At 52.9% G+C, this 9,643-nt stretch overlaps 1 pseudogene; it reads left to right on the top strand.

Moving 5' to 3' along the window:
• The window catches only part of LOC114841518, a 4,819-nt pseudogene extending 4,083 nt beyond the window's left edge, over positions 1-736 (top strand).
• Positions 737-9,643: the final 8,907 nt, after the last annotated feature.

Raw genomic sequence — 9,643 nt, 5'->3', positions numbered from 1 at the left:
CCATGATGAGCCTATGAGATCAAATTTTTACCACATGACTCTACTATTTTTTTCCGTTTCGTTTATTTATAAAGTATATTATTTTTACTTAATTCATTCTACCAACATGTGATCTACGTACGTGATGTTTCACATCAAAAGTCTATTAGCCTACTGAGAGGCAGCATCTGTGCTTTAGTGGTGCGAGTCGTACGATAGTCCAAAAGGCGCTTGCGGACTTGTCACGGCGGCAGAGCCAAGCAATATTCAAGCTTGGGCGAGAGCCTCCACGAGGCCTTTCCTGGTAACACTCAGAAAGAGTGGCTAATGCTCGCAAACCGCATGGCGGACTCTGTTTGCATTAATTTTTCCGCAAGAGAGCTCGTTCCACCCCCCCACGGCAGTGAGATTTAAAATTTTTTTGCACCGTCGCGTACTTCTTGTTGTTATACTTGTTTTGTTTCCCCGTTATGATTAGCTTCTTCCTATACACTGCTACATTCCCGCACTGGATCAATCTCTTCAATAGAACTTTATACATGGACTCCCTAAAAACTGTCTTATATGTGCCGTATAAGCGGAGTTCTTAAGTTTCCATCGTCCGGGGGGGAGCCCCTCGTAGGAGATCCGAATAGCTTAAGCTAGCATGGAACAGAAGGTAGCCAAATGCTTCGTCATCTAATTAGTGACGTGCATGAATGGATTAACGAGATTCCCACTGTCCCTATCTACTTCCTGCAGGGGGTGTAATGGCGGTTTATAGCCACCATTGCACACGGGGTGTGACGACCGCGCGGACCCTGAGTCAGTTTGGTGTGGGCCCTGCATTTCTCCCTTGGGTGAGGTGCAGGAACTATACCAAACGGGGGGTTGTGTTTGGGGAGGGTCCCTGCACCCCTAGGGGGCGTTACGGGATGCAGCGGCGGGAGGGTCGCCAATTCGTTGGGTAGGGGATGGAATGAATCCAGGAAGGTTTGGGAAGGTAGGGCAGGGGGGTTTGGACCTTTGGTAGTCCACCGTAGAGGGGAGGGCCGCGATTCGTTTGGTAGGGGGTGGAAAGTGTGCAGGGGGGTTTGGGAATGTAGGGTAGGGGGGCCGGCGTTTTAGTTAGTCGACTGGAAAAGGGAGGGTCGTGAATTCGTTTGGTAGGGGGTGGGATAGGTTCGCGAGGGTTTAGTAAAGACTGGGAAGGATTGGGCGGGTGAAGGGTGGGCAATTCGGCTCGCAGGAACGTGGGCGCGACGCGGAGCATAGGGGGTGGATAAATGGGGAGGGTGGGGTACTGGGGTAGCGACTGATTGCTCCGCCTATAAGCGGAGGGATTGATGCCGCTGCGCCGCGTGTCATGCGTTAGCACTCTGCTCCACAGGAGCGGGGAAAACGCGACATCAGCCAAAATATAGGCTGATCGCCCCGCCTATCAGCGGGGGGCATAGCGGCGCAGCGGGCCAGCCTCGCGTAAGTACTCTTCCCGAGAGGAAGGACAACTGCAACATCAGCCAGGGGAAAGGCACCGCGCGGGCCAACCAGCTCGGAGGCACAGAACCGATTCCCCTCTAATACTTGTTTTATTTTCAGTTTCTATTCTTACTTTTCGGGATAAATCTTCTATTTCTGATTTCAGGTCGCGTACTGCGGGCCTGGCCCGGCTCTCTCGAGCAGCGCGCTTGAGGAGAGACCTGGCAGACTCCCCCCCACTAACGAGTAGGCTGATTCTTACAGATGGACCAGATGCAAGTCCAGCATTCAAACGACTCAAACTTTTGCGCCTCAGAGCCGCCTCGTACGTCAGCTATGATTGGGTGCAACCTACGCAGCAAACGATCAGAAGAGTAGGGAGTCGGAAACCCAGCCTCGGCGTCGGGAGGACCCTCCGGAAGAACTGGAGGGACAGCGTGCCTCGCGGCATCTTCATCACGCAACCGCTCATCGAAGGATCGCAAGGACAACCCAACTAGAGAGCTTCCCATGCGGGCCGTTCTCAGAACGACTCACGCGTCGACGGCGCCCGTGGGGGTTGGTTCTTGCTCCCGCACTCATCGGGCGCCGCACCAGAACCAGGACAACTGCCTCCGTGCTGTCAACATCCGCATGGAGCGGATCGACGAGGGATCCCAGGAGCTCCAGCCTTCTTCAGTTGCTGGTCATCCAATGGTCGCAGTAACCGGTGAGTCCATTCAACTTATTCGTAGTTGTGAAATTAGAATGACTAGGCTAAACTGCGTCCCCCCAAGGATCAACACCTGGACCCGCGGACTCACCGTCAAGTTCTTCTCGCGACCCCGGCAATAGGCTAACCCCACATTCACCGCCAATTAAAGTCATGCAGTTTAACATGGGATGTTCAACTATAGTGGCTGCGGAAGTTAGGGAACTTATCGCAGTAAAGAAGGTGGACGTAATCCTCATCCAGGAACCACCCACGCGGCGCCCAAATAAATCTTGGAAAGTCGCGGGCCTCGGTATGGGCGTTAAGATTGCATGCATACGGTCCCCGAAGCCTTCAGCTGCCGTGTGCTTATGCAATCCGGAGCTCGAAATGCTCCACCTAGCTCACATCAGAACATAACACACGATCTGCGCGGAAATCAGAGGACCGGGCACCTCATTTTACGTGGTATCGCAGTACTACCAATAGAGCGAATCGCGAGAAAATTACCTCGGCGAACTCGAAAAGGTACGTCGCGTCTTGCGAGGCCAGCGCGTATTGATAGGGATGGATCCGAACCCGCGCTCCTCACTATGGGATCCCTCGGCCGGTCATAATGACGATGCTGGTTTTTTTGAGGATCTCATAAGTTCACACGACCTTACGGTCTTGAACGAAATACAACAGGGCCCGACTTTCAGGAACTTTAGGGAGACGTCATTCATTGACGTTACCCTCGCGTCTCCCGCAATGGGCAGATACGTCCGAACCTGGAAGTTGCGCAGCGACTGGTCAACCGCGGACCATCACCGGCGGGGGCGAATGACTTGGAGAGGGAGCAGGCCGGGATCCCCAGGAGGTTTAACGTGCGTAAAGCCGACTGGAGGGTCTTCGCCGCGACCCTCAAAGAGGAGTCCTCGTCGAGGCTGGAGGGACTCAGNAGGAGGGCCTTGGCCGGCTACAAACATGCAATAAAGGTCGCGAAGAAATCAAGCTGGCAAAAATTCGTCACCAACGTCGGGAATAAAGAACCGTGGGTGTATAATTACAAGGCCGCTGGAGATAAACTTAGGGTCGCGACCGTCCTCAGTACTCTTCGTCACGGGGAAACCACGACATTGAGCATGCGAAAGACCGCTGAATGCCTCCTTGATACCCATATCCCGGACGATAATGCCGACCGGGACACAGCAGAGCAGCGGCACATCAGGGAAGAGGCCCAGAGCCTTGACTCGCGAACCCCAAACGCAGGACACTTCACGATAGAAGATGTCAAAAGAGCCGTCAACACCATGTTGAACGGCAAAGCGCTAAGATGCGACCTCATTGAGGTACAAGTTCTGACGGAGGCAATCAGAGCAATACCAGAGGTTTTCGTTACGCTGTTCAATACCTGCCTTGACTGCGGTGCTTTCCAGCGCCTTGGAAAGTGGGCTCCTCGATCACTCTCCTAAAGGGCGCTGACAAATATGTCTCAGACCCAAAGTCCTACAGACCCATCTGCCTCCTATCGGTAGTAGGCAAGCTAGGCTCTTCGAGAAACTCCTAAAAACCCACATCGATGCTACATCGCTGGCGCCGGAGAATATCTCCAGCCAGCAGTTCGGTTTCCTGCCCGAGAAATGCACCGAAGACGCAATCGTAGAGATGCGTCCCATTGTTTGCGAGTCCACAGAGTAGTACGAGATCGGACTGCACTTCGACATCTCAGGGGTCTTCGACAACGTGTGGTGGCCCCTTGTTCTGAGGGCACTTGCGGAAGACTGTCCGAAAAATGTTTTCAAGGTACTCCAGAGTTACTTTGACAATCGGACAGTGAAGATCATGTGGGGAAATGAAGAAGTAGAGAAGCAGGCGACCAGGGGCTACCCAAAAGGGTCAGTCCTGGGCCCCACCTGCTGGAACCTCATATTTCATTGGCTCCTCATAAGCATCGATGAGACATTCCATAAAACCTCAGTCGCCTACGCAGATGACCTTATCGTAGTCGTCACAGGAGACTCTCGCACCGAATTAGAGAGAAAAGGCCAGCTAGTGACCGACCACATCGTAGCATGGTGCAATTCTGCCAAACTTCAACTCTCCAAAAGCAAGACAGAAGCGATTATTCTGAAATGCGAATGGAGGAAGAGGGCCTCGATCGGTCACAGAGGAGGAGCGCAACCGGACAGACAGAGGAAACCGCAGAAAAAGTCGAACCTCGCGAGCCATCCCCCGTCCATTAAGATTGAAGGCACGAAAATTAAATTCAAAGACAACGTTCGATAATTTGGAGTACACTTTGACAGGGAAATAGGGGTAAAAGCGCACATTAAACACATCACCGCGAAAACTGGCCGATTGTTCGCGCGTCTAAACCGTCTCGCACACACAAAATGGGGACTCGGATTCAGGGCTGTGCGCACGATCTATCGTGGCGTGTTTGAACCGGTAGCAGCCTGCGGCGCAGGGTGTTGGCTGGACCGCGCCGATTCGCACGACCTCCGTGCGCTTCGGGCGGAACAGCACACTGCCCTGTTAACGGTGACTCGCGCATACAGGACCACTTCGCATGAGTCACTGTGCGAAGTTCGGAGACTTTGGAAGGTCCAGTTTCAGGGAGCGGAGGATGGTCGAAATACCTTTGCTTTCTTCCCAGATGTGTTGAAGAGACTCGATTCCAAATTTGTTACTCTTCACTTCTACACTTCGCAAGTTCTAACCGGGCATGGTCAATTCCGGGCTTATCTTGAGCTCAGAACCCTTGCCGATGGGAAGGTTTGCGAGTGCAGCGCAGACATTGACAGCGTTCAACACTTCCTCCTCGATTGCCCGGAGTACGAGCCGCAGAGGGAATGCATTGCTCATCTCATAGGGAATCGTGGCTGCCCAGAGGCGGCGCAATCCCTTGTGTCGTCGAAAGAGGCATTCAATGTCTTTGCAGAATTCTGCAAACAGTGCCTGTGGCTTAAGACAGAGCACTGGAACGCTGTCAACGAATTCATCCGTCGCTTCGACATGAACTCACAATAAGGATTCTAATTGGAGCTTTAGTGAGACAGGGACTAAGGAAACAAAGACCCTGACCATTCCTCCTCCACAAAATCCGAGCCGATCAGTCAACACCTGTCGGAGGTGAAGATCATGGGGTTGGGACCCTGTAAACTTCTCAGGACAACCCCAACTCGTAGCGGCTCCAAATAAATTCTCCCCCAACTAATAAAATCTTTTACTTTTCAGCATTTACAAACTTCTATCTTTATTTTATTCTATTTCACATACTTTACCCATCTTTGAGATGCGCTACTCTTTGTGAGTAGGGCGCCTCAACACTTTAAAATTCCCACTCGCTATCGTCCCCTTTCAAACGAATCTGATGTGTCAGGCGGACACTATAGGACTACCGCCACGAGGTTCCTCGTGGGGGTCATATTGGAGCTAGATCCTAGCGTCAATATGGCAGCAAAATGTTCTCTGGCTACTTTACGGGACACCAGCCAGCAGATGAGGATTTTTCCAAGGTCCCCTTCATAGTTGTGGATCCATAGTTACTGGCGTATGGTCCACCGTGACTAGGTAGCCATGGAAACGAAACTCGTTTCCTAAAAGGAACTATATGTCCCTATTTCCTGGTGGGAGCGACTGTGAGTCTGTTGAGGAGTCATGGTTGCTGGGGTGAGTGATGCGATTACATAGCCTATCCTACCCCGAGGTTTGGTACGTGCACGACGTCCCGCTGCACACCCTGAAATGGGCAGGGTGACGGTATCCAAACTTGCCCTGGGATCCGGCTCGCCGCTTTCCTTCTCTGTCCGTGTGCTCTCGGGGCTACTATAAGTGCGACCAAGGTACGGGCTGTAACACTAGTAAGTGCATGGCTGTGATCCTTGACTTTCAGGATGACCTCGAACGTGGGCTCAAGTGCTTGGTCGCGCCTGGTGGCTCGGTTGTGGCGTGGGCGGTGGGGGCGTTGCGGGTCCGACTCGAGGGCATATAAAACCTGAGCTATACGACGTTGCCTCCGAGATAACCAGATAAATATCTAAAGAATATCTTTTGGGCAGGTGCGGGACTCCTCAGGAGTAGGGAATAGTTTCTCCGGTCCCATGTAAGAGAGTATACTGGTAAGACAGGAGCCCCGGTAGTTTTTCTTTTATTTTGTCGTTTTCAAAAGCAATACGAATCAAAAAGAAATACGAGTGGGGCCTGTTAGGGCCTGGTATACCACCAGGTCCCTCGCGCTGGGGCTCTCTGCATGGGGCCCGAGGAGAATGGGTGGGTGGGTGGCTTCCCCGGGGTCCCCCCTAGCTGGCGCATTCCTCCCTTCACCACTAACGAGCAGGCCGATTCTTACAGATAGACCAGATGCAAGTCGATCGTTCAACGGACTCAAAACTCTCGCGCCTCAGACCGGCCTGATACGTCAACAATGATCGGGTACAACCTAAGAAGCAAACGATTACAAAGCAGGGAGTCGGAAATTCAGCCTCGGGGTTGGGAGGACCCTCCGGAAGTAGAACTGGAGGGACAGCGGGCCTAGCGGCGTCGTCATCACGCAACCGTTCATCGAGGGATCGCAGGGACAACCTAACGAGGGAGCTTCCCGTGCGGGGCATTCGCAGAACGACTCGCGCGTCGGCGGCGCCCGTGGGGGTTAGTTCTTGCTCCCGCACTCGTCGGGCGCCGCTCCAAAATCAGGACAACAGCCTCCGTGCTGTCAACACCCGCATGGAGCGAATAGACGAGGGATCCCAGGAGTCCCAGCCTTCTTCAGTTGCTGGTCATCCAACGGTCGCAGTAACCAGTGAGTCCACTCCGCTGATTCGCAGTTGTGAGGTTAGATTGACAAGGATTAACAGCGTCCTCTCCCAAGGAATAACCCCCCGGACCCGTGGACTCACCGTCAAGTTCTTCTAGCGCCCCCGGCAATAGGCCAACCCCACATTTCCCCCCACCAAAGTCATGCAGTTGAACATGGGATGTTCAACTATAGTGGCTGCAGAAGTTAGGGAACTCATCGCGGTCAAGAAGGTGGACGTAATCCTCATCCAGGAACCACCCACGCGGCGTCCAAATCAATTTTGGAAAGTCGCGGGCCTCGGTATGGGCGTTGAGATTGCATGCACACGGTCCCCGAAACATTCAGCTGCCGTGTGCCTATGCAATCCGGAGCTCGAAATGCTCCACTTAGCACACATCAGCACACAACACACGGTCTGCGTGGAAATCAGAGGACCGGGCACCTCATTTAACGTTGTGTCGCAGTACTATCCGTACAGCGAGTCGCGAGAAAAGTACCTCGGCGAACTCGAAAAACTACTTCCTGTTCTGCGAGGCCAGCGCATAATAATAGGTATGGATTCAAACGTGCGCTCCTCACTATGGGATCCCCCAGCCGGTCATAGTGACGATGCCGGTTTCTTTGAGGACCTCATAAGTTCTCACGACCTCACGGTCTTGAACGAATCACATCAGGGCCCGACTTTCAGGAACTTGAGGGGGACATCATTCATCGATGTCACCCTTGCGTCTTCTGCAATGAGCAGATTCGTCCGAACTTGGAAGTTGCGCAGCGACTGGTCAACCGCGGACCATCTCCCAATAGAAGTTGTCCTGGGGCTTGAGGCGTCGGCGGGGGCGAACGACTTGGAGAAGGAACGGCCTGGGATCACCAGAAGGTTTAACGTACGTAGAGCCGACTGGAAGGTCTTCGCTGCAACCCGCAAAGAGAGGAGTCCTCGTCGAGGCTGGAGGGACTCAGTCTTGACTTTGCGGCTGATGTGGAGGAGATGGCGGAGACTCTTGCAGGCGCTCTTATGAGGGCCTGTGAAGCGTCGATGCCCGGGAAGAAACACTATCGGAGAGTGAATCCATGGTTGACTTCCAAACTGAGCAACATGCGCAAGCGGGTGTTCAAGCTCAGGCGCGTAGCCCAGGCCGAGCAAGATCCTCAAACCAAAGCTGAAAAGGCAAGAAGGTACAAGAGGGTCTTGGCTGGCTACAAACATGCGTTAACGGTCGCGAAGAAATCAAGCTGGCAAAAATTCGTCACTGACGTCGGGAATAAAGAACCGTGGGGGTATAATTCCAAGGCGCCGGAGAAAGACTTAGGGCCGCGACCGTCCTCAGTACTCTTCCTCACGGGTAACAACGACATTGAGCATGCGAGAGACCGCTCGATGCCTCCTAGATACCCATGTCCCGGATGATAATCCCGACCGGGACACAGCTGAACAGCAGCCTTTCAGGGAAGAGGCCCAGAGTCTTGACCCGCAAACCCCAAACGTAGGACACTTCACGATGGAAGATGTCAAAAGAGCCGTCAACATCATGTTGAACGGCAAAGCGCCAGGATGCGTCCTTATTAAGGTACAAGTTCTCAAGGAGGCAATCAGAGCAATACCAGGGGTTTTCTTCGCTCTGTTCAACGCCTGCCTTGACTGCGGAGTCTTTCCAGCGCCTTGGAAAGTGGGCTCTATGATCACTTTCTTGAAGGGCGCTGACAAGTATATCTCAGACCCAAAGTCCTACAGACCCATCTGCCTCCTATCGGTAGTAGGCAAACTCTTCGAAAAACTCCTAAAAACTCACCTCGATGCCGCATCGCTAACACCAGAGAACATATCCAGCCAACAGTTCGGATTTCTGCCCGGGAAATGCACCGAAGATGCAATCGTAGAGATGCGTCGTATCGTTCGCGAGTCCACAGAGTAGTACGCGATCGGACTGCTCTTCGACATCTCAGGGGTCTTCGACAATGTGTGGTAGCCCCTTGTACTTAGGGCACTCGCGGAACACTGTCCGAAAAATGTTTTCAAAGTACTCCAGAGTTACTTTGACAATCGGACAGTGAACATCATGTGGGGAAATGAAGAGGTAGAGAAGCAGGCGACCAGAGGCTGCCCGGAAGGGTCAGTCCTGGGTCCTGCCTGCTGGAACCTCATGTTTGATGGGCTCCTCAAAAGCATCGAGAAAACATTCCAAAAAACCGAAGTCGCCTACGCAGATGACCTTATCGTAGTCGTCACTGGAGACTCTCGCGCCGAATTAGAAAGAAAAGGCCAGCAAGTGGCCGACCATATCGTGGCATGGTGCAATTCTGCCAAACTTCAACTCTTCAAAAGCAAGACATAAGCGATTATCCTGAAATGCGAATGGAGAAAGAGGGCCCCGATCGGTCACAGAGGAGGAGCGCGACCGGATAGGCAAAAGAAGCAGCAGAAAAAGTCGAACCTTGCGAGCCATCCCCCGTGCATTAAGATTGATGGCACAAAAATTAAATTCAAGAATAGCATTCGATAGCTTGGGGTATATTTTGACAGGGAAATGGGAGTAAAAGCACACATCAAACATATTACCGCGAAAACTGGCCAATTCTTCAAGTCGTCTCGCACATACAAAATGGGGACTTGGATTCAGGGCTCTGCGCGTGATCTATCGCGGCGTGTTTGAACCGGTGACAGCCTATGCCGCAGGTTGTTGGCTGGACCGCGCCGACTCGCATGACCTACGAGCACTTCGGGCGGCACAGCGCAC

Source organism: Diachasma alloeum, unplaced genomic scaffold (assembly GCF_001412515.2).
Source record: "Diachasma alloeum isolate Michigan unplaced genomic scaffold, Dall2.0 Dall_scaffold_00639, whole genome shotgun sequence".
NCBI classification, from domain to species: Eukaryota; Metazoa; Arthropoda; class Insecta; order Hymenoptera; family Braconidae; genus Diachasma; species Diachasma alloeum.
The sequence above is the reverse complement of the archived record's forward strand: the minus strand, read 5'-3'. Positions and strand labels throughout refer to the sequence as shown.